Here is a 26,241-nt window from a genome sequence, read left to right as displayed (position 1 = left end):
GATCCAGACTCAATCCCAGCGAACCAGCAAAGTTCCTCCATAAAAAACCTGATGGAGTCCAGCACCAAGAACCGGTCCAGCTTCTGTTACTCATGTGAACCAGAACACGGGTCCACAGCATTAGACCAGAACACGGGTCCACAACATTAGACCAGAACACGGGTCCACAACATTAGACCAGAACACGGGTCCACAGCATTAGACCAGAACACGGGTCCACAACATTAGACCAGAACACGGGTCCCAGAGAAATGGACCCAGAATACTGGATCTATCATGATGGACAATCACCACCTTGTCCTGCCAATTTGAGTATTTTTCTCTTGTCTGTCTCCCTGGGTTTTTTTTTTTTGTCTTCTGTGTATTTATGTCTCTGACATGGGGATGTCTTGTCCTCATGTCTCAGTTTCTGTTTGAAAATCGGTTTCTTTCCTGTCTTCCATGTTTGGACCTATCTGTCCTTTTGTCTGTCTTTCTATCTCCAACATCGACTGTCTCTGGAAACATTGGCGAGTTTTCTACCGTTTCCAGTCGCTCTGCAGAGTCCAGACAGGAAGTCAGAGCTTCCAGAAAACAAGAATAGAAAGACACAAAGAGGACAGGACACAGAGAGGAGGGACAGCAGGACACGGAGAGAAGGAAAGAAGACCAGACTAGAGAAAGGGAAAAAGGAGAAATCATGATTTGTAAAGTTGATGCTTCCAGCAGATCCGACACACAGAAGCAGCAGAAGGAAAGAAGAAAAAGACGAGTAGAAACAGTCCAAAGATGTGAAGACTAGAAGATAATAGAAAGAAAATTAAAAAGACGACAACTTCTGTGTTTGTATATGTGGCATCCCTCAGTTCATGGAGGGACCCAACACCACTGAGAGTCCATCATCAACATCGTCCGGGGGGACGGAGAGGACATGGACGGGAGGAGGGAAAGAGAGAAAACTGAGAGGAAGACGTTTCTGACAAAGACTTTTATATCTCACACACACTGTCATTTACAGCTGCTGCATCGCCACGACAACGGCGGACAAGACGAGGAGACTAGGACATGAGGAGACAAGGAGACGAGCACATCCCCCCTGCTGGGTTCAACACACAGAAACACTCAGAACAAGGATAGATAGATAGATAGATAGATAGATAGATAGATAGATAGATAGATAGATAGATAGATAGATAGATAGATAGATAGATAGATAGATAGATAGATAGATAGATAGATAGATAGATAGATAGATATTGAACCAACCTGATCTTTAAAACATTCCTCTGTTTTCACACTCCCTCCTTCCATCGCCACGGTAACAGACACACCGACCCAGAAGTTTAAAGTCCCATCATGTCATCCATCCCTCCATCCCTCCAGCCCTCCATCCGTCCGTCCACGGCCGTGTTTACATCCGACTGGTTCAGCAGGCGTGTGCGTGTGGGAGGTGTTTCTGTGTGTCTCTGTGTGTGCGTTAGCGTGTGCGGAGTGGGAGCCCTAGAGAAACACTCGTCTTGCCACAGGAGTAAAACCCAGGCATGACGCAGAGCCAGAAATAGATGGAGGGGCCCCGGCAGGGGGGGCCACGCCGGGCCGACACACACGGCTTCTTAGCAGCGACATGAGCACACACGCCATACGTGCACCACATGTGCACTGCACTACACTGCTAGACACACTAATTTTACAGTAAAAGACTTATTTAGAAAGACTTGTGTGTTTATCTGACCTGTAAACTAGATTTACTTGTACCGTGTGTGTTTTATACCGTGTGTGTTTTATACCGTGTGTGTTTTATACCGTGTTTGTGTTTTATACCGTGTGTGTTTTATACCGTGTGTGTTTTATACCGTGTGTGTGTTTTATACTGTGTGTGTGTTTTATACTGTGTGTGTGTTTTATACCGTGTGTGTGTTTTATACTGTGTGTGTGTGTTTTATACCGTGTGTGTGTTTTATACCGTGTGTGTGTTTTATGTTGTGTGTGTGTTTTATACTGTGTGTGTGTTTTATACTGTGTGTGTGTGTTTTATGTTGTGTGTGTGTTTTATACTGTGTGTGTGTTTTATACTGTGTGTGTGTGTTTTATACCGTGTGTGTGTTTTATACTGTGTGTGTGTGTTTTATACTGTGTGTGTGTGTTTTATGTTGTGTGTGTGTTTTATACTGTGTGTGTGTTTTATACTGTGTGTGTGTGTTTTATACCGTGTGTGTGTTTTATACCGTGTGTGTGTGTTTTATACCGTGTGTGTGTTTTATACCGTGTGTGTGTTTTATACTGTGTGTGTGTTTTATACTGTGTGTGTGTGTTTTATACTGTGTGTGTGTGTTTTATACTGTGTGTGTGTGTTTTATGTTGTGTGTGTGTTTTATACTGTGTGTGTGTGTTTTATACTGTGTGTGTGTTTTATACCGTGTGTGTGTTTTATACTGTGTGTGTGTTTTATACTGTGTGTGTGTGTTTTATACCGTGTGTGTGTTTTATACTGTGTGTGTGTGTTTTATACCGTGTGTGTGTTTTATACTGTGTGTGTGTTTTATACTGTGTGTGTGTGTTTTATACTGTGTGTGTGTGTTTTATACTGTGTGTGTGTTTTTTATACCGTGTGTGTGTTTTATACTGTGTGTGTGTGTTTTATACCGTGTGTGTGTTTTATACTGTGTGTGTGTGTTTTATACCGTGTGTGTGTTTTTTATACCGTGTGTGTGTTTTATACTGTGTGTGTGTGTTTTATACCATGTGTGTGTTTTATACTGTGTGTGTGTGTTTTATACTGTGTGTGTGTTTTATACTGTGTGTGTGTGTTTTATACTGTGTGTGTGTTTTTTATACCGTGTGTGTGTTTTATACTGTGTGTGTGTGTTTTATACCGTGTGTGTGTTTTATACTGTGTGTGTGTGTTTTATACTGTGTGTGTGTGTTTTATACCGTGTGTGTGTTTTATACTGTGTGTGTGTGTTTTATACTGTGTGTGTGTTTTTTATACCGTGTGTGTGTTTTATACTGTGTGTGTGTGTTTTATACCGTGTGTGTGTTTTATGCCGTGTGTGTGTGTTTTATACCGTGTGTGTGTTTTATACCGTGTGTGTGTTTTATGTTGTGTGTGTGTTTTATACTGTGTGTGTGTGTTTTATACCGTGTGTGTGTTTTATACTGTGTGTGTGTTTTATACCGTGTGTGTGTTTTATACTGTGTGTGTGTGTTTTATACCGTGTGTGTGTTTTATACTGTGTGTGTGTTTTATACTGTGTGTGTGTGTTTTATACCGTGTGTGTGTTTTATACCGTGTGTGTGTGTTTTATACCGTGTGTGTGTTTTATGCTGTGTGTGTGTGTTTTATACTGTGTGTGTGTGTTTTATACCGTGTGTGTGTTTTATACTGTGTGTGTGTTTTATACTGTGTGTGTGTGTTTTATACCGTGTGTGTGTTTTATATCGTGTGTGTGTGTTTTATGCTGTGTGTGTGTTTTATACTGTGTGTGTGTGTTTTATACCGTGTGTGTGTGTTTTATACCGTGTGTGCGTTTTATACCGTGTGTGTGTTTTATACTGTGTGTGTGTGTTTTATACTGTGTGTGTGTGTTTTATACCGTGTGTGTGTTTTATACTGTGTGTGTGTGTTTTATACCGTGTGTGTGTTTTATGTTGTGTGTGTGTTTTATACCGTGTGTGTGTGTTTTATACTGTGTGTGATGTTTTATACTGTGTGTGTGTTTTATACCGTGTGTGTGTTTTATACTGTGTGTGTGTGTTTTATATCGTGTGTGTGTTTTATACCGTGTGTGTTTTATACCGTGTGTGTGTGTTTTATACTGTGTGTGTGTTTTATACTGTGTGTGTGTTTTATACTGTGTGTGTGTTTTATACTGTGTGTGTGTTTTATATCGTGTGTGTGTTTTATACCGTGTGTGTGCTTTATACCGTGTGTGTTGTTTTATACTGTGTGTGTGTTTTATACCGTGTGTGTGTTTTATACTGTGTGTGTGTGTTTTATACTGTGTGTGTGTTTTATACTGTGTGTGTGTTTTATACCGTGTGTGTGTTTTATACCGTGTGTGTGTTTTATACCGTGTGTGTGTTTTATACTGTGTGTGTGTGTTTTATACCGTGTGTGTGTTTTATATCGTGTGTGTGTGTTTTATACCGTGTGTGTGTTTTATGCTGTGTGTGTGTGTTTTATACTGTGTGTGTGTGTTTTATACCGTGTGTGTGTTTTATACCGTGTGTGTGTTTTATGCTGTGTGTGTGTGTTTTATACTGTGTGTATGTGTTTTATACCGTGTGTGTGTTTTATACCGTGTGTGTGTTTTATACTGTGTGTGTGTGTGTTTTATACCGTGTGTGTGTTTTATACTGTGTGTGTGTGTTTTATACCGTGTGTGTGTTTTATGTTGTGTGTGTGTTTTATACCGTGTGTGTGTTTTATACTGTGTGTGATGTTTTATACTGTGTGTGTGTTTTATACCGTGTGTGTGTTTTATACTGTGTGTGATGTTTTATACTGTGTGTGTGTTTTATACCGTGTGTGTGTTTTATACTGTGTGTGTGTGTTTTATATCGTGTGTGTGTTTTATACCGTGTGTGTGTTTTATACCGTGTGTGTGTTTTATACTGTGTGTGTTGTTTTATACTGTGTGTGTGTTTTATACCGTGTGTGTTTTATACCGTGTGTGTGTTGTTTTATACTGTGTGTGTTGTTTTATACCGTGTGTGTGTTTTATGCTGTGTGTGTGTTTTATACTGTGTGTGTTTTATGTTGTGTGTGTGTTTTATACTGTGTGTGTTGTTTTATACTGTGTGTGTGTTTTATATTGTGTGTGTTGTTTTATACTGTGTGTGTTGTTTTATGTTGTGTGTGTGTTTTATACTGTGTGTGTTGTTTTATACTGTGTGTGTTGTTTTATACTGTGTGTGTTGTTTTATACCGTGTGTGTGTTTTATGCTGTGTGTGTGTTTTATACTGTGTGTGTTGTTTTATACTGTGTGTGTTGTTTTATACTGTGTGTGTTGTTTTATACTGTGTGTGTGTTTTATACTGTGTGTGTTGTTTTATACTGTGTGTGTTGTTTTATACTGTGTGTGTTGTTTTATACTGTGTGTGTGTGTTTTATACCGTGTGTGTGTTTTATGCTGTGTGTGTGTTTTATGTTGTGTGTGTGTTTTATACTGTGTGTGTTGTTTTATACCGTGTGTGTGTTTTATGCTGTGTGTGTGTTTTATACTGTGTGTGTTTTATGCTGTGTGTGTGTTTTATACTGTGTGTGTTGTTTTATACTGTGTGTGTGTTTTATACTGTGTGTGTTGTTTTATACCGTGTGTGTTGTTTTATGTTGTGTGTGTGTTTTATACTGTGTGTGTTGTTTTATACCGTGTGTGTTGTTTTATACTGTGTGTGTTGTTTTATACTGTGTGTGTCTTTTATACTGTGTGTGTTGTTTTATACTGTGTGTGTGTTTTATGTTGTGTGTGTTGTTTTATGTTGTTCATATATATATATATATATATATATATATGTATATATATTATTATTATCATGTCCTGGGGGACATGATAATAATAATAATGAAGACACGAAGACAAACAGGAAGTAGAAGTCGTGGAAATGCTGGTGCAGGTGAGCGTAGCTCCAATACCGGAGACAACTCATTTCTCGGATGCAACATCCTGTCAGTGAAGATGAATTTCAGCTTTTCAATGTGCAGAAATCTGTTAAAACCGACAGCAACCAATCAGAGGAGAGGACATCCAGGGACAGACAGGGACAGACGGGGACAGACGGGGACAGCATGCTCATAAAACAGCACCTGAAACAGCAGCAGGTGGTTTCAGACTGGACACAAACCTAAACCAGATTCTTTCTTTCTGGATTCTCTTCATACTTCTGCTCCACAAAACACCAGCGCCACCTGCTGGTTTGACTGACCCAGTCCTATAAGTCTGACCAGCTACCTGAGTCCTACCTGGACTCCGCAGGTGTGACAGGACAGACACCAGGATGAAGGCAGACATGCAGGAAACATGCAGACATTAAACGCATCATGTCATTAAAGACATAAACATGGACATGCTTCATGTCATCATGTCTCCACAGAATCATCAGATCGCAGAGACTCAGACAGAGTCTCACACCCTGTCCCCCGTCCCCCTGCAGTCTCACACCCTGTCCCCCGTCCCCCTGCAGTCTCACACCCTGTCCCCCGTCCCCCTGCAGTCTCACACCCTGTCCCCTGTCCCCCTGCAGTCTCACACCCTGTCCCCCGTCCCCCTGCAGTCTCACACCCTGTCCCCCTGTAAGGATGAAACCTGATGGAGGACCAACTGGACCCCAGAACCAGGGAACAGAACGGGGAAAAACAACTACATGTCTTTTACCAAAGTTACAAGCTGCTCTTCTTCTCCTCCTTTAAGCTCACATATTCCATCTTTACTGCATTAATATCTAATTATCAAAATCCATCTTTGTCTCTGTCTAACTCGCCTTTTGTCTCATCTAGTCTAGTCATCAAGTTTCTTTGTCTTTCATTCATTTAGTGTAGGGCTACTCAACCCGGTCCTGCAAGGGCCGAAATCCAGCAGATTGTAGATGTTTCCTGCTCCAACACACCTGACTCCAGCTAAATGGGCCCAACAGTTCTGCACAGTGACTCGTTGTGTGTGTTGTGTACATAATCTAAAATATTACAGGTAACTGGTCCATCACACGTCCAACAGCCACCTACTCGTTTAGAGAATTCACTGACCAGTTAACCCAACATCAGGTTTTTCTACCCGGGGAACTCAGAAAGTTCCAGATCGGAATGTTTTTCTACCCGTGGAACTCAGAAAGTTCCAGATCGGAAGGTTTTTCTACCCGGGGAACTCAGAAAGTTCCAGATCGGAAGGTTTTTCTACATGTGGAACTCAGAAAGTTCCAGATCGGAAGGTTTTTCTACACGTGGAACTCAGAAAGTTCCAGATCGGAAGGTTTTTCTACACGTGGAACTCAGAAAGTTCCAGATCGGAAGGTTTTTCTACACGTGGAACTCAGAAAGTTCCAGATCGGAAGGTTTTTCTACACGTGGAACTCAGAAAGTTCCAGATCGGAAGGTTTCTCTACACGTGGAACTCAGAAAGTTCCAGATCGGAAGGTTTTTCTACCCGGGGAACTCAGAAAGTTCCAGATCGGAAGGTTTTTCTACACGTGGAACTCAGAAAGTTCCAGATTGGAAGGTTTTTCTACACGTGGAACTCAGAAAGTTCCAGATCGGAAGGTTTTTCTACACGTGGAACTCAGAAAGTTCCAGATCGGAAGGTTTTTCTACACGTGGAACTCAGAAAGTTCCAGATCGGAAGGTTTTTCTACATGTGGAACTCAGAAAGTTCCAGATCGGAAGGTTTTTCTACACGTGGAACTCAGAAAGTTCCAGATCGGAAGGTTTTTCTACACGTGGAACTTGTTTGCAGACGTTTACATCTTTTTGGGGTGCAAATATTTTATGTATACAGCCGACACAACTTATAGGCCCCTCCCTTCACAGGAGACTCAAAAGTTTTAAAATCAGTCTAAACTATTTTAATAAATTATACATACATGTTTTTTTTTAATACCAAAATTATCTAAAGTTATCTAAAAAGCCCTTTAAAGGTCCTGCTCCTCGACCTAAAGCTTCTGGGTGTGGTTAAACTTCAGCAGGCATTCATCCATCACTCTGCTTGTGTTTCTGGCTGCCATCTGTCACGCCATCCAGCCCTGGCTTGCCCCATCACGCTAAAATTACTTGTGGGGTGTCCCTATGGCCGTCCAGGCATGTGCCTGCTTCACAGAAGCCACTTGGGCATCACAGGAATCCAGTTCAGTATTATACAGAATCACCATGACAGCATACACAAAGACATCAAAGTGTCTGTCACAGAGTCAATCTAACCCCCCAAGAGTTTGCTCATTGATCTAAATAAAGATTTATATTTAAGGAATGTGATGACGGATGTGAGTGTATGTGAACATTAGAAAACTAAAAGGGAAAAAATGTAGAAGAAGAAGAATATAATTAATATATAATTAATCAATATATATAATTAATTACTTAAATATGACAGTAGATAATGAAAAAAAAGAAATTATAATTAAATAAGCTATTGAATTTATAAAATATTTAAATGCAGAAAAATTCTGTTCTTACGTAAAAAATGAAATAAAATTCTAATTTAGTTTAGATCTAATAACTGTTTTGTGTATTTATTTTCAATTTTAATAAATAAATAAGACATTTAATGAAGTGGTGTTGTATTTATATATTTCATTGTGGCACTTTTCTGCCTCCATAGCTGCAGCGGGGCATGTGTGTGTGTGTGTGTGTGTGTGTGTGTGTGTGTGTGTGTGTGTGAACTTCCCGAGTGGTCAGCAGCAGAAGCTGCCAGGCTGTGCATGTGTCAGCCAGCGCTTCGTTAACTAATTAGTCAGCTCGTTTATCTCATTAGGTTCTGATTGATCTGCCAGCTGATGGACTGGCAGCAGAGTGCCCTGTGTGTCTGCTGTACGTCACACGGAGAAAGCTGATCGATATTAACAACGCGGGGAAGAGTTTAACTGTTACGCAATCTCATTATCTGGCAGTGACTGCACAAGAGGGGGGGTTGGGGGATTCCTGCGTTGCACCAATGTCACCACAAGGGCAGGCTCCCTGATGGCAGCAGGAAATTGACTCAAATAGCTCGTCCAGTCGGCTGACAGATAGTTTCTGATGGAACATGAACAAGATACTCGGGGTGTTTTCTACACTGTGTGACAGAATGCAGATTAAAACACTACCTTTGGTCCGGTATCACAAGGTACTATTGACTGAATAATTAGTGATGAGTCAATAAAATTTTTCTATAACTTCTAGGACATCAAGCGAAAAACTTAAAGCAGTTTACAACTTCTCAAAATTTGTTGTTTCCATTACCCTAAAGCTACACAGAAAGCTAACCCACATTACCCTAAAGCTACACAGAAAGCTAACCCATATTACCCTAAAGCTACACAGAAAGCTAACCCACATTACCCTAAAGCTACACAGAAAGCTAACCCACATTACCCTAAAGCTACACAGAAAGCTAACCCACATTACCCTAAAGCTACACAGAAAGCTAACCCACATTACCCTAAAGCTACACAGAAAGCTAACCCACATTACCCTAAAGCTACACAGAAAGCTAACCCACATTACCCTAAAGCTACACAGAAAGCTAACCCACATTACCCTAAAGCTACACAGAAAGCTAACCCATATTACCCTAAAGCTACACAGAAAGCTAACCCATATTACCCTAAAGCTACACAGAAAGCTAACCCATATTACCCTAAAGCTACACAGAAAGCTAACCCACATTACCCTAAAGCTACACAGAAAGCTAACCCACATTACCCTAAAGCTACACAGAAAGCTAACCCACATTACCCTAAAGCTACACAGAAAGCTAACCCATATTACCCTAAAGCTACACAGAAAGCTAACCCACATTACCCTAAAGCTACACAGAAAGCTAACCCACATTACCCTAAAGCTACATGGAAAGCTAACCACTATTACCCACAACCCTTACAGAAAGCTAAGGTACATTACCTTGAAGCTACACAGAAAGCTAACCCACTTTACTCTAAAGCTACACAGAAAGCTAACCCATATTATCCAAAAGGTACACAGAACGCTAACCCACATTACCCTAAAGCTACACAGAAAGCTAACCCACATTACCCTAAAGTTACACAGAGAGCTAACCCACATTACCCTAAAGTTACACAGAGAGCTAACCCACATTACCCTAAAACCTCACAGAAAGCTAACCCATATTATCCAAAAGCTACACAGAAAGCTAACCCACATTACCCTAAAGTTACACAGAGAGCTAACCCATATTATCCAAAAGCTACACAGAGAGCTAACCCATATTATCCAAAAGGTACACAGAAAGCTAACCCATATTACCCTAAAGCTACACAGAAAGCTAACCCATATTACCCTAAAGCTACACAGAAAGCTAACCCACATTTCCCTAAAGCTACATGGAAAGCTAACCCATTTTACCCTAAAGCTACACAGAAAGCTAACCCACATTTCCCTAAAGCTACATGGAAAGCTAACCCATATACCCTAAAGCTACACAGAAAGCTAACCCACATTACCCTAAAGTTACACAGAGAGCTAACCCACATTACCCTAAAACCTCACAGAAAGCTAACCCACATTACCCTAAAGCTACATGGAAAGCTAACCACTATTATCCACAACCCTTACAGAAAGCTAACGTACATTACCTTGAAGCTACACGGAACGCTAACCTGTAGCACCGTAAAGTTACACTGAATGCTAACCTGTAGCACGTGTAGACTATGAGGTGTATTTTTATGTAAACTCTGCGTATATGAAAATTCTTACAGCCCTTAAAGGCATTAATTGATCAGAAGTTAAAGCAGTTAAAAACACAAACATTGCCTTGTATCAGATCCATGCATTAAATTCAGACGTCCCATCAGAGGAAGCTCTCCTCAGGCTGACTTTGCATCATGGGAAATGTAGGATTTTGTTTTTTAGGTAGCTTGCCTTTCTTATTCCTGACTTTGGGTTTAACAAAAGACTTCCTGATCTGGTGACTTGGACAAATTTACAAAAACGAAATGACCCAAATGGCCCTTTAATGAGGCTGAAGGCTTGTCAGTTCCTAACAAATCTGGTGAACTTGTCTCACATTTACTTCTAATTCTCCATTATTCTACAGTGTGCAGCCATTAGAGGGACTTACGATGAACAACATCCAAATTAAATCTGTCAACTCTGTCCCTCAGTCCCCTTATTAAATCAGATCCAGCTCCACAGAGGAAACCGGATTAAACTGGGTCAGTGGCGGCTGCTGAGGCTGAGAAAAATAAGAAAGCACCTCAGGATCAGGACGGCTGGCTGTTCGCTTTAGCTTTACCTCTGATGTAACAACTCGGGAGGGAGAAGAGAGGCCAAACAACAAAAATCTGGATTTTCCTCCTTTCCAAACACACAGTTTCCAGCTTCCTGCCGTTGCACCATTCAGCATCAAATATGCATCACATTATATAAGAGGCACTGTTACGTAACAGACTCCATCCTCTCTGAGTGTTTTCATGCTGAGCTCAACAGCTAATGAAGCCATGTTTGCAGGGGCAAAACACAGAAACAGAGGGGCCGAAGGAGGAAGAGGAGGAGGAAGATGGCTAAATATAATCCGAGCAGCATCTCAGCGAGAAACAGAGGGAAGAAGAGAGATGATCAATGTGGAGAAGAGAAAAAAGGGAAAGCTAATAATAATCCATACAGCCCATATGAGGGCTTTCCAATCACATCCCAATAAAGTGTTATTGATCCTGTTCTGATCTGCTACCAAACCCTGGACGTGATTTTGCAACGACTCGTTGAGGCTGTTTGGATGTGAGATTTACAGCTTCAGTTTAAACTGCTTTCATTTCTGAGCATGCTGGTGGGAAAAGACAATAAAACTCCAACACGACAACCAAGGATTTCCAGGATTTCCAGGATTTCCAGGTGGTGAGACGGAGACAGAGAAGGAGATAAATGACAGTTTGGTTTGGTGGGCAGGGCAGAAGCCATATCCCCGTTTCCATGGACACCAGTATTGGTATTAAAATTTAGATCGGAATAAAAAGGCTTCATGTAAACGGACCAGTCAGAAGATTATGATCCCATAACGCTCATCCGGATCGGAATCTCATTCCTGTCTAGATGGGTGGGTTATTCTGATTGTTGTTCCAATCAGCGTGCAGGAAAACATGTTCCAAGGCTAGAAATGATGCTTACTGAGCATGCCCAGTGCGTCAGCCTTAGTGTTCTCTTGGCTTTTATCAATAAAGTTTATTGTGTGGAAGAAGTGGTGAGAAAAGCCAACTAATCGCGCCTGATACAAAACGCTGCAGTGAAGTAGGCAGGAAGGCGATAAACACACATGTTCGTTTCTTCTTCTACTGCTGTTAACCAGGTAGTCAGATGGCGGGGCGGTTCTCCCCACGTCAGGATGATTTATCACAACACGTCATGATCGGAATAATAATAATAATAATAATAATAATAATAATAATAATAATAATAATAATAATACAGTTAGAAGCAGCTGGTCAGCTGATTTATAAGGATGAAGCTAGGAAAGATCATTAAGAGACAAATAAAAGAATCTTAAATGTGTTGGTTTTCATACCTACAACAGTCATGCCTTTTTTTGTGGGGCCAGAGAGGAAACATCGAGGGAAAGCTGGAGCCACTGGATTTAAAAAGCATGATCTGTCTTTAAAATGGGAAAAATTCAGTTCCATCCATCCCAATATCACCGAGACAGTCGAGGAAAGGCTGGACAGAACCACTACACCTTACAGGGAAACACAGGAGATAACCATCAGCCTCGAAGTTAAATGAGAAGCCATGTTTTCTAAAAACTTTACCAAGCAGCAGATAAACAGAGGACCAAGAATGGAGCCCTGAAGTACCCCACAGCAGAGATCAAACCATCCATCATGACACAGGAACTCCCATCATCTCCTGGTTCTGGATCGTCTCCTGGTCTAGGATGGTCTCCTGGTTGTGCTTGAATCAAACTACTGTTAATAATAAGAAACATATAGGGATCAGCAGGAGGAGCAACATCACCAGGGGAACCAGATGGGTTCAAACTGAGAAGCAGTTTGTCTGGAGAGGAAAAGGAAACTGGCTCAAGCTGCTGGAAGACAGCATGGCAGAAGACAGAGATGGACGAGCCGTGGAGGAAAGACAAATACGGGAGAAGCTGCTTTTCTGAACCAAATTTCCTTAAAATTTCCTTCACTTTCATGTCAGCTGTCACGGTTTTAAATGAGCATTTCAACATTTCATCTGAAAACCTTAGCAGAGATATTTCTGGAGCCCCTCGGTTTCGTTGGGAATAAGACGGAGGACAAAATTTACTGACGACATGAAGGTAGTCCAAGATGAAACCAGGCGTCTGACAGCTGCTTCTGATCAGCTAAATCCCTCCAGCAACAAGGTGGCGGGAACGTTTCACTTCACCTCCTTCCTTGTCGGGTACAGCCGGGATGAAACATCACGGATGTGACAGATGCAGAGAGAAAAGAAGAATTGTCCGGGATGAAAGGGAAGATCGTGGAAAAACAAGACAAAAGGATGGAGGGGAAAAAAATGGTGGAAAGACGGCAGGGAAAAGACTAAAAGTAAGGAGAAAAACAGAATAAATGGACAAGAAGAAAAAGGTAGGAGAAGCATTAGAACACGGATGGAGAGAAAAAGGAGGGGAAAACTAAAAACATGAGGAGAGTAAGGAGGAGAAAAGGAAAAAGTTCAAATCCATGAAAAATGAGTAGGAAGAGCCAGTCAGCAAAGAAACAGAAGAGAAAAGAGAAGAAGGAGAGAAAGAAGGTGAGAGGATGAAGAGAAGACAAAGGGATGGAGTAGCAGCAAGAAGAAAGAGACATGGACGGAGAGATGACTGGGCTAAGAAAGAAAGAGGTAAAAACAGAGATGAAAGGAGCGAGGGAAGAAGGTACGGAGAGTAAGAAGAAAAATAAGAAAAGAAGAACCGACCCGGACCAGGAGACCATCCTGGACCAGGAGACAATCTAGGACCAAGTGTACAGGACCATTCCAGGTGTTTAATATAGCTGTTACTCAGCTAAATATCTCAGAAAGCCATCGGCTGATGATGATGATGGACAACTCTATCAATGGCCAGAGTCAGAGGGATCCAGGGACAGCCCCCACATTCACCTTAGAAACACCATGCTTGAAGAAACAATGACCAAGGTTTCTCTCTGCTAAACGCTCTACATATGCTCCTAAATCAGGGATTTTTCTTCATTTAAGCTATTAGCCCCATCTTTCATAATAGAATTTAAAGTATTATTATCAATGAAATACTTAATGCTAGTCCACACATGAGGATTTTCTAAATCTGAAGAGGTGTTTTACCTATTCGAGACCCCACACATGAAGATAAAAACCAGGCATATAACAGTTTTGATGGTGCTGTGTGTGGTGGCTAAGAAATCTCAGCTCAGAACTACACACACAACGATGCTGAGCTACACCCGATCTAGAATCTAGTCCTCTGAGCTGAAAATCTCACGTGACCAAACGTGATCTAAAAAAAACAAAGAAGAAGAACCGTGGCAACAACCGGAAAAACCAAGAAAAGGAACCATGGCAACAACCGGAAAAACCAAGAAAAGGAACCATGGCAACAACCGGAAAAAAACAAGAAAAGGAACCATGGCAACAACCGCAAAAAACCAAGAAGAAAAACCATGGCAACAACCGGAAAAAACACCAAAAGGAACCATGGCAACAACCGGAAAAAAACAAGAAAGGGAACCATGGCAACAACCGGAAAAACCAAGAAAAGGAACCATGGCAACAACCGCAAAAAACCAAGAAGAAAAACCATGGCAACAACCGGAAAAAACACCAAAAGGAACCATGGCAACAACCGAAAAACCAAGAAGAAGGACCATGGCAACAACCACAAAAAACAAGAAAAGGAACCATGGCAACAACTGAAAAAACACCAAAAGGAACCATAGCAACAACCGGAAAAAAGCAAGAAAAGGAACCATAGCAACAACCGGAAAAACAAGAAAAGGAACCATAGCAACAACCGGAAAAAAACAAGAAAAGGAACCATGGCAACAACCGGAAAAAAAACAAGAAAAGGAACCATAGCAACAACCGGAAAAAAACAAGAAAAGGAAACATGGCAACAACCGGAAAAACAAGAAAAGGAACCATGGCAACAACCGAAAAAACAAGAAAAGGAACCACGGCAACAACCGAAGAAACAAAGAAAAAGAACCATGGCAACAACCGGAAAAAACAAGAAAAGGAACCATGGCAACAACCGGAAAAACAAGAAAAGGAACCATGGCAACAACCGAATAAACAAAGAAAAAGAACCATGGCAACAACCGAAAAAACAAGAAAAGGAACCATAGCAACAACCGGAAAAAAACAAGAAAAGGAACCATGGCAACAACCGAAGAAACAAAGAAAAAGAACCATGGCAACAACCGAAAAAACAAGAAAAGGAACCATAGCAACAACCGGAAAAAAACAAGAAAAGGAACCATGGCAACAACCGGAAAAACAAGAAAAGGAACCATGGCAACAACCGAAGAAACAAAGAAAAAGAACCATGGCAACAACCGAAAAAACAAGAAAAGGAACCATAGCAACAACCGGAAAAAAAACAAGAAAAGGAACCATGGCAACAACCGAAGAAACAAAGAAAAAGAACCATGGCAACAACCGAAAAAACAAGAAAAGGAACCATAGCAACAACCGGAAAAAAACAAGAAAAGGAACCATGGCAGCAACCGAAAAAACAAGAAAAGGAACCATGGCAGCAACCGAAAAAACAAGAAAAGGAACCATGGCAACAACCGGAAAAACCAAGAAAAGGAACCATGGCAACAACCGGAAAAACCAAGAAAAGGAACCATGGCAACAACCAGAAAAACAAGAACAAGAACCATGGCAACAACAGAAAAACACAACATCCAGTATGGCAGAGGACATATAGGACGAGGGAATGATGGTGGTCTTGCGACTATTGTTAACAGAAAAATCCAGAACCGAGAAAAACCATTGACTGGAGACGGCGTGAACACGGACTTTATTTACTTCCTTGCTCTCCAGTCAGCTCACTCTCTGATTGGCTACATTCCGTTTCACGGCACCATCCATACAATCACGACTCGGGAGCCGTCGGCTTCCCTTAACACACCCTCAAAATACTCCCCGGCGGCTGTATTTGCTAATGATATTAGTGACCACTGTGTCATAGCAATCTCTCGGAACACAAAAATACCAAAAACCAGGCCACACATTATTACAAAACATAATACAAAACAGTTTTCTGAGCAAGGTTTTTTCCATGATCTTTATGAATTTGAATGGGACAGAATAACTATGATTAATGACATTGAATTTGCCTGGAGCTATTTTTACAGTGGATTTATAAAAATAATCAATAAGCACACACCAATCAGGCACTATAAAGTAAAAAGCCGTATCAATGCATGGTTTACTTCTCACCTGGCTGACCTGTTGCATGAACGTAATGTAGCATGGGCACGAGCAAGACAAACCGACAATGCTGTTGACTGGCTTACATTCAGGAAACTACGCAACAAATGTACAGTTGAAATAAGAAAGTCCAAGTCTGATCATTTTATTAAACAAACAACTGAAAACCTAAATAATCCATTAAAATTTTGGAAAACAATAAAGTCCCTATCCCACAATAGCTTAGGCGTTCAACTACCAACCAGCATAGTGAAAAACTCTCAAAGCATCACAGATAAGGACGAGATGTTGACATGTTTTAATGACCATTTTATTGCTTCTGGTTCTTTGTTCAGTTCCCTCAATCACTCACAGGACTTACACTTTCCCTCAGCAATAAATTATGAAGTCTCAAAACATAATTTTGTTTTTCAGCCGTTTACCATCTGTGAGGTATCACGTACCCTCAAGGAATTGGATATAACCAAAGCAGCAGGCCCTGATGGTCTAGAACCCTATTTCTTAAAACTCGCAGCAGATTTTATTGCTCCGTCATTGACATATATTTTTAACTTGTCCCTGGCTACAAATACAATTCCGCGAATCTGGAAATCAGCTCATGTTTTACCTCTGTTTAAGGGAGGTGACCCGACAGATTTGAACAACTACCGTCCAATATCAAAATTGTGTGTCCTGTCTAAAGTCCTGGAATCTTTAATAAACACGCAGCTTAAGAAATTCCTGACCACTGCAAATATTTTACCCACATCCCAGTCTGGTTTTAGAAAGCGGCATAGCACAACAACTGCAGCTCTCAAAATTTTAAATGACATTAATGAATCGTTAGACAACAAACACTACTGTGCAGTACTCTTCATCGACCTCTCCAAAGCTTTCGATACAGTAGATCACTCTGTCCTTTTACAAACGCTTCGTAACATTGGCATATCAGATCATACCGTAGGTTGGTTTGAAAATTATCTGTCTGACAGATCGCAGTGTGTCAGGTTCCAGGAACAAAAATCCAATTTCTCAAAAGTAACCTCAGGTGTACCGCAGGGCTCTATCCTTGGACCACTTCTTTTTATTATTTATATTAGCTTTTTAGAAAGAAATATAAAAAATGCTAGTTTACACATGTATGCAGATGACACAGTTTTATACACCTCAGCACCTTCTCCTGAGCAAGCACAATCTCAACTTCAAATAGCTTTTAATCAATTACAAGAAACTTTTTACCACTTAAAACTGGTTTTAAACTCAGAAAAGACCAAATACATGCTTTTTACTAAATCCAGAGCAAATCTTCTACACTTACATCCCATTAAATCAAATGATGGTCATCAAATTGAACTAGTTACACAATACAAATACCTCGGTATTTTACTCGACAGTTGTTTATCATTTAAACCTCATGTTCAGAAACTAGTCCAAAGATTGAAATTGAAATTGGGCTTTTATTTTCGAATCAAATCTTGCTTATCTTTCGAAGGTAAAAAGAAACTTGTTTCTGCTACTTTTATGTCTGTTCTTGATTATGGGGATGTTATTTATATGAACACTTCCTTTGATACTTTACATGCCTTGGATTCTGTTTATCATGGGGCATTGCGTTTTATAACGAATTCTAAGTCATTGACCCATCATTGTCTTTTGTACACTCGGGTGGGTTGGTCTTCCTTGTCATTCCGGAGAATGAAGCATTGGTATCTTTTAATTTATAAATCCATCCTTGGGCTGCTTCCCCCATACCTCAATAATCTCGTTGAGATGAGGAGTGATAGCAGCTATAGTCTGCACTCTCAGGACTTGCTTCTGTTCTCTGTGCCCCGCGTTCGCACTGATCTGGGGAAAAAGGCTTTCAAGTTTGCTGCACCTTATCATTGGAATGACCTACAGAAAGACCTTAAACTAAAAGACTTAGTGTCACTCAACACTTTTAAGTCGTTCTTAACTGAATTTGAAACTAAATCTTTTGCCTGTAATTGTTTTAGTTAATTTTGTTTGTATTGATCTTGTATTGTATTTATTATGTGTGAATGTGTGGAAGTATGTTGCTGTAACCCATTGTTGTAACTGTGCTGCTCCTGCTTGGCCAGGACACTCTTGCAAAAGAGATTTTTAATCTCAATGAGTTTTTATCCTGGTTAAATAAAGGAATAATAAAAAAAATTAAAGCTGCAAGCAGCGTTGGAGGCCCTCGCACCTCTGGCGCCGCTTCGGCCTATTGCACCGCCCCATCGGCCAAGAGCCTCCCTCCAGCAACACAGCCGCTTTTGCCCACAGCCATAAACCCATTCTTCCAGAGTTTCTCTCCATCAAGAGGTGATTTTCGTCATGAGAGGATCAACTTGCACCTCAGCCTGTCCAGTGATGACATCTGAAGCATTCATGACCTTGTGTCTTACAAACTGTGTTGAATTCCCACAAACTGCAGCATGATTTTATCAAGAGGAAAATTCCACGTGGCCACTAGGTGGTGGTAAAGTTGTTTTAATGTAGGACCATGTTCAGGTTGGAACTCTAATGAGAACAGGGAAATATCAGCTCAATTGGTCAACTGACAGCAGGGTTAGTGCCACTTCCTGTATAATGGCGAATGATTTAAACCATCACAGAAAGCCATTTTAATCATGATGCTGCAAGAAGGTAGTCAACTTTTCAGCCATGAGTTCATAAAGGACAACATTAATGAGTTTGAATTGGTTTCACAGAAGATAAAAGGTTAAAATGGTGGGACTTCCTGTTCCCAGGGGGCGGGGCTATGGCGTTGACAACATCAGAACATGATGAGGCTTTTTTGTTTGTCCTGCCGTATTATATAAATATGCCACATTTCATGAATGTCAGTCAAAGCAGTGGTTGGAGCTGATAGATTAAATATTTATAGGGGGCGCAATGGAGCCATATTACCAGCATTTGTCTATTTGAATCAGTTCCAGCCCTGACCACTGTCTTCCCTGCCAAGTTTAGTGGAGATCGGGAGTACATTGGATCAGTTACAAGTACTTCCTGTTTCATGGCGGTGGACGCCATTCGCCATGGTTTTGCTTGACAAAGGAACTTGAGGTTTTTTTCTGTAGTATCATGAAAGGGTTTGACCTGATCTGAAGGACTTTTGAGTGTGTGAGGTTAATCCCTGATGAGAGGGACCCCGGTGTCTGAGAAAGGCACTTCCTGGTTCTAGTGGGCGGGGCTTAGGCCAAGACCAGAAGTAGTTCTATGTATCTGTTCAGGAGCAGACCCTGATTAATCACTGTAAGTGTGATGGTGATAACATGAAAATTGAGGGATTTATACTGACTAATGATGTCATGGCGTCTTATCCAAGTTTGTCAGGGAACCATCGTCTTGCCATGCAGCGTTGAGCATTGTCCAGGTAACAACATCTGGACATGTAGATGTGGTCGGCATAGAACTGAAGTGAAACATGTGCAGTTTGGTACAGAATGAGTGGTGTATTTCAGAAATAATGGATTCCGTGCTTGATGGCGAAACATCAAAACTTGATGAGGCGCCGCCGCTGAACACCACCTCCTATTAGAAAATTTTCAATAACTTTTGACCACACATGCCTCTGGAGTGTTCAGACTGAGTTTGAGGTAAATACGATGAAATCTGTAGGAGGAGTTCATTCAAATGCAAGGCAAAGAAACATGCAAAAATGACCCCAAAAATGACACTCTTTTCAAAATGGCCGACTTCCTGTTGAAGTTATCATATAGGTCCAAGAGGCTTTTTTGTACATCCTTCCAAGTTCTATCAATATACTGGATTTCAGCCATATCGCTCAATGTAGTGGGCAGTTATGATCAATTAAATATTTTTAGGGGGCGCTATAGAGCCATATTGCAATTTTTCCAGCATATGTCAATGTGGCTGAGTTCCCAGCCTGACGGTGGTCCTTCCTGCCAAGTTTGGTGGAGATCCACAGTACAAAGGGTCAGTTTCAAGTACTTCCTGTTTGATGGCGTTGGACCACTATTCGCCATGGTTACGTTTGACGAAGGAACTTGAGATTTTTATTGTGGTATCATGAAAGGGTTTGACCTGTTGTGAAGCACTTTCAAGTGTGTAGGTTTCATTCCTGAGGAGATGGACCCCGGCGTCTGAAAAAAAGCACTTCCTGTTGGAAGTGGGCGGGGCTTACGGCTAGACCGGAATTGTTGAAATGGATCTGTTCAGGGCCAGACCCTTATTAATCCCTGAAAGTCTGATGAGGATCGGGCGAAAATTGAGGGATTTATACTGATTTATGATGTCATGGCGTGTTATCGAAGTTCGCCATGGCACCACGGTCTCGCCCTGCAGCGTAGAGCAACAGTTTTCACTGGATATCATCACCAACTTGTTTTCTGCTGTCTGACCCAGTTTGGACCTGGTTGTGTCCAAAACGTCAGATAAGTGGGTCTCCAAGTAAAAACCATGACTTCCTGTCACCAGGGGGCGTGGCCAATTCATAACCCAAATATTGACATGTAGATGTGTTCAGGATGGGAATGGTATCATACATGGCCATTTTGGTTCAGATATATTGTTTTATGTGGAAGTTATATCACTTTCGTTCTTCACGGCGAGACGTCAAACTTTGAGGCCCCACCCCCTCCATGCCCTTTCTCCTATTAGAAAACTTTCAATAACTTTTAAAGACACATGCCTTCTGGACATCCTGAGCTATTTTGGCAGCGGTACGATAAAATCTCTAGGAGGAGATAGATTTTGAAAATGTCAGTAAAACGCCAAAATGGCGACTTTGACCCAAAATGGCCGACTTCCTGTTGGTTTTAGGCTGTTGCTCCAAGAGGATTTCTTGATCGCCCGGACATTTAGAATATATGTAGCGATTTTCATAAAGATTCATGACGTGCAGTGGCGGGGCATCATAAATAGGTGGCGCTCTCATTCAATTTTGCCTGAACAGTCCCGAGCACCCCAAAATATCAAATTTTTCGCATTCCTTTGGGGGGGTACACAAAAACAGGCGCGTTTTCGTGCATGTTCAGGTCCCCAAAAATGCCTCCAATGTTTAAGAAGAAGAAGAAGAAGAAGAAGAAGAATTAAAGCTGCAAGCAGCGTTGGAGGCCCTCGCACCTCTGGCGCCGCTTCGGCCTATTGCACCGCCCCATCACCCCGCAACCTCCCTCCAGCAGCACAGCCGCTATCGCCCACAGCCATATACCCATTCTTCCAGAGTTTATCTCCATCAAGAGGTGATTTTCCTCATGAGAGGATCAGCTTGCACCTCAGCCTTTCCAGTGATGACATCTGAAGCATTCATGACCTTGTTTCTTACAAACTGTGTTGAATTCCCACAAACTGGAGCATGATTTTATCAAGAGGAAAATTCCACGTGGCCACTAGGTGGTGGTAAAGTTGTTTTAATGTAGGACCATGTTCAGGTTGGAACTCTATTGAGAACAGGAAAATATTAGCTCAATTGGTCAACTGACAGCAGGGTTAGTGCCACTTCCTGTATAATGGCGAATGATTTAAACCATCACAGAAAGCCATTTTAATCATGATGCTGTAAGAAGTCAGTCACATTTTCAACCATAAGTTCATGAAGGATGATATTAATGAGTTAGAACTAGTTATACAGATGATAAAGGTTAAAATGGTGGGACTTCCTTTTCCCAGGGGGCGGGGCTATGGTGTTGAGAACATAAGGAAATGAAGAGGCATTTTTGTTTGTCCTGTCATGTTACATAAATATGCCACATTTTATCATGTCGTTCAAAGCAGTGGTTGGAGCTGATAGATTAAATATTTATAGGGGGCGCTATAGAGCCATATTACCAGCATATATCTATTTGAATCAGTTCCAGGCCTGACCAGTGTCCTCCCTGCCAAGTTTGGTGGAGATCAGGAGTACATTGGGTCAGTTAGAAGTACTTCCTGTTTAATGGCGGTGAATGCCATTCGCCATGGTTTTGCTTGGCGAGGGAACTTGAGGTTTTTTTCTGTAGTATCATGAAAGGGTTTGACCTGATCTGAAGCACTGTAGAGTGTGTGAGATTCATTCCTAAAAAGAGGGACCCCGGTGTCTGAAAAAGGCACTTCCTGTTTCAAATGGGCGGGGCTTAGGCCAAGACCAAAAGTAGTAGCATGTATCTGTTCAGTAGCTGACCCTGATGAATCACTGTAAGTGTCATATTGATTGGATGAAAATTGAGGGATTTATACTGATTAATGATGTCATGGCGTCTTATCCAAGCTTGTAATGGCGCCACGGTGTCGCCGTGCAGCGTTGAGCAATGTCCAGATGACAACATCTGGACATGTAGATGTGGTCGGCATGGAACTGAAGTGAAACATGGGCAGTTTGGTGGAGACTGAGTGTTGTATGTCAGAAATAATCGATTCTGTGCATGATGGCGAAACATCAAAACTTGATGAGGCGCCGCCGCTGAACACCACCTCCTATTAGAAAATTTTCAATAACTTTTAACCACACATGCCTCTGGAGTGTTCAGACTGAGTTTGAGGTAAATACGCTAAAATCTGTAGGAGGAGTTCGTTCAAATGCAAGGCAAAGAAACATGCAAAAATGACCCCAAAAATGACACTTTTTTCAAAATGGCCGACTTCCTGTTGAAGTTATCATATAGGTCCAAGAGGCTTTTTTGTACATCCTCCCAAGTTCTATCAATATACTGGATTTCAGCCATATCGGACAATGTAGTGGGCAGTTATGATCAATTAAATATTTGTAGGGGGCGCTATAGAGCCATATTGCAATTTTTCCAGCATATGTCAATGTGGCTGAGTTCAAGGCCTGACCGCGTTCCTTCCTGCCAAGTTTGGTGGAGATCAACGTTACAATGGTTCAGTCACAAGTACTTCCTGTTTGATGGCGTCGGACCACTATTCGCCATGGTTACGTTTGGCGAAGGAACTTGAGATTTTTATTGTGGTATCATGAAAGGGTTTGACCTGTTGTGAAGCAGTTTCAAGTGTGTAAGTTTCATTCCTGAGGGGATGGACCCCGGCGTCTGAAAAAAAGCACTTCCTGTTGAAAGTGGGCGGGGCTTAGGGCTAGACCAGAATTGGTGATATGAATCTGTTCAGGGCCGGACCCTGATTAATCCCTGCAAGTCTGATGGGGATTGGATCAGAATTGAGGGATTTATAGTGATTTATGATGTCATGGCGTCTTATCGAAGTTCGCCATGGCGCAACGGTCTCGCCCTGCAGCGTAGAGCAACAGTTTTCACTGGATATCATCACCAACTTGTTTTCTGCTGTCTGACCCAGTTTGGACCTGGTTGTGTCCAAAACGTCAGATAAGTGGGTCTCCAAGTAAAAACCATGACTTCCTTTCACCAGGGGGCGTGGCCAATTCATAACCCAAATATTGACATGTAGATGTGTTCAGGATGGGACTGGCATCATACATGGCCATTTTGGTTCAGATATATTGTTTTATGTGGAAGTTATATCACTTTCGTTCTTCACGGCGAGACACCAAACTTTGAGGCCCCACCCCCTCCATGCCCTTTCTCCTATTAGAAAACTTTCAATAACTTTTAAAGACACATGCCTTCTGGACATCCTGAGCTATTTTGGTAGCGGTACGATGAAATCTCTAGGAGGAGATAGATTTTGAAAATGTCAGTAAAACGCCAAAATGGCGACTTTGACCCAAAATGGCCGACTTCCTGTTGGTTGTAGGCTGTTGCTCCAAGAGGATTTTTTGTTCACCCGAACATTTAGAATATATGTAACGATTTTCATGAAGATTGATGACGTGCAGTGGCGGGGCATATTAAATAGGTGGCGCTCTCATTCAATTTTGCCCGAACAGTCCCAAGCACCCCAAAATATCAAATTTTTCGCATTCCTTTGGGGGGGTACACAAAAATAGGCGCGTTTTCATGCATGTTCAGGTCCCCAAAAATGCCTCCAATGTTTAAGAAGAAGAATAATAAGAAGAAGAAGAAGAAGAAGAATAAGGAAAAAACGGAGCAATTACAACAGGCCTTCGCACCGCCTTCGGTGCTCGGGCCTAATTAAAGCTGCAAGCAGCGTTGGAGGCCCTCGCACCTCTGGCGCCGCTTCGGCCTATTGCACCGCCCCATCGGCCAAGAGCCTCCCTCCAGCAACACAGCCTCTCTTGCCCACAGCCATATACCCATTCTTCCAGAGTTTATCTCCATCAAGAGGTGATTTTCCTCATCAGAAGATCAACTTGCACGTCAGCCTGTCCAGTGATGACATCTGAAGCATTCATGACCTTGTTTCTTACAAACTGTGTTGAATTCCCACAATCTGGAGCATGATTTCATCAAGAGGAAAATTCCACGTGGCCACTAGGTGGTGGTAAAGTTCTTTTAATGTACAACCATGTTCAGATTGGAACTCTAATGAGAACAGGAAAATATTAGCTCAATTGGTCAACTGACAGCAGGGTTAGTGCCACTTCCTGTATAATGGCGAATGATTTAAACCATCACAGGAAGCCATTTTAATCATGATGCTGTAAGAAGTCAGTCATATTTTCAACCATGAGTTCATGAAGGATGATATTAATGAGTTAGAATTAGTTATACAGAGGATAAAGGGTTAAAATGGTGGGACTTCCTTTTCCCAGGGCTATGGTGTTGAGAACATCAGGACATGAAGTGGCTTTTTTGTTTGTCCTGGCATGTTATATAAATATGCCACATTTTACTATGTCGTTCAAAGCAGTGGGTGGAGCTGATAGACTAAATATTGATAGGGGGCGCTATAGAGCCATATTACCAGCATATGTGTATTTGAATCAGTTCCAGGCCTGACCACTGTCCTCCCTGCCAAGTTTGGTCGAGATCAGGAGTACATTGGGTCAGTTACAAGTACTTCCTGTTTCATGGCGGTGGACGCCATTTGCCATGTTTTGCTTGAGGAAGGAACTTGAGGTTTTTTTTCTCTTATATCATGAAAGGGTTTGACCTGATCTGAAGCACTGTAGAGTGTGTGAGGTTAATCCCTGACGAGAGGGACCCTGCTGCAGGAAAAAGGCACTTCCTGTTTCAAGTGGGCGGGGCTTAGGCCAAGACCAGAAGTAATTACATATATCTGTTAAGAAGCAGACTCTGATTAATCAGTGCAAGTGTGATGCTGATTGGATGAAAATTGAGGGATTTATACTCAATAATGATGTCATGGCGTTTTATCCAACCTTGTCATGGCGCCACGGTCTCGCCATGCAGCGTTGAGCAATGTCCAGATGACAACATCAGGACTTGTAGATGTGGTCGGCATGGAAGTGAAGAGAAATATATGCAGTTTGGTACAGAATGAGTGTTGTATTGCAGAAATAATAGATTCCGTGCTTGTTGGCGAAACATCAAAACTTGATGAGGCGCCGCCGCTGAACGCCACCTCCTATTAGAAAATTTTCAATAACTTTTGACCACGCATGCCTCTGGAGTGTTCAGACTGAGTTTGAGGTAAATACGATAAAATCTGTAGGAGGAGTTCGTTCAAATGCAAGGCAAAGAAACATGCAAAAATGACCCCAAAAATGACACTTTTTTCAAAATGGCTGACTTCCTGTTGAAGTTATCATATAGGTCCAAGAGGCTTTTTTGTACATCCTTCCAAGTTCTATCAATATACTGGATTTCAGCCATATCAGTCAATGTAGTGGGCAGATATGATCAATTAAATATTTGTAGGTGGCGCTATAGAGCCATATTGCAATTTTTCCAACATATGTCAATGTGGCTGAGTTCTCGGCTGGTCCGCGCTCCTCCCTGCCAGGTTTGGTGTAGATCAGCAGTACAATGGGTCAGTTACAAGTACTTCCTGTTTGATGGCGTCGGACCGCTATTCGCCATGGTTACGTTTGGCGAAGGAGCTTGAGATTTTTATTGTGGTATCATGAAAGGGTTTGACCTGTTGTGAAGTACTTTCAAGTGTGCACGTTTTATTCCTGAGGAGATGGACCCCTGCGTCTGAAAAAAAGCACTTCCTGTTGGAAGTGGGCGGGGCTTAGGGCTAGACCGGAATTGGTGATATGAATCTGTTCAGGGCCGGACCCTGATTAATCCCTGCAAGTCTGATGGGGATTGGATCAGAATTGAGGGATTTATAGTGATTTATGATGTCATGGCGTCTTATCAAAGTTCGCCATGGCGCCACGGTCTCGCCCTGCAGCATAGAGCAACAGTTTTCACTGGTTATCATCACCAACTTGTTTTCTGCTGTCTGACCCAGTTTGGACCTGGTT

The 26,241-nt window shown here is 41.7% G+C and overlaps 1 protein-coding gene across 3 annotated transcripts in view; it reads right to left on the bottom strand.

The window, feature by feature from the left end:
* The window catches only part of hivep2a (HIVEP zinc finger 2a), a 116,540-nt gene that overhangs the window by 64,022 nt on the left and 26,277 nt on the right, over positions 1-26,241 (bottom strand). Inside the window, exon 1 of one of the 3 annotated variants that reach the window (XM_041975243.1) lies at positions 1,246-1,534. The exons of the other annotated variants lie outside the window; for them this stretch is intronic. The gene's annotated coding sequence lies outside the window, so the exon portion shown is untranslated. Of the gene's footprint in view, positions 1-1,245; positions 1,535-26,241 lie in introns of those variants that run through there. 3 annotated transcript variants of the gene reach the window in all.

The sequence above is a fragment of the Melanotaenia boesemani genome, chromosome 22 (genome assembly GCF_017639745.1).
Source record: "Melanotaenia boesemani isolate fMelBoe1 chromosome 22, fMelBoe1.pri, whole genome shotgun sequence".
Classification (NCBI taxonomy): Eukaryota; Metazoa; Chordata; class Actinopteri; order Atheriniformes; family Melanotaeniidae; genus Melanotaenia; species Melanotaenia boesemani.
Note: the sequence above shows the minus strand (reverse complement) of the source record. Positions and strands in the feature narration are given on the sequence as shown.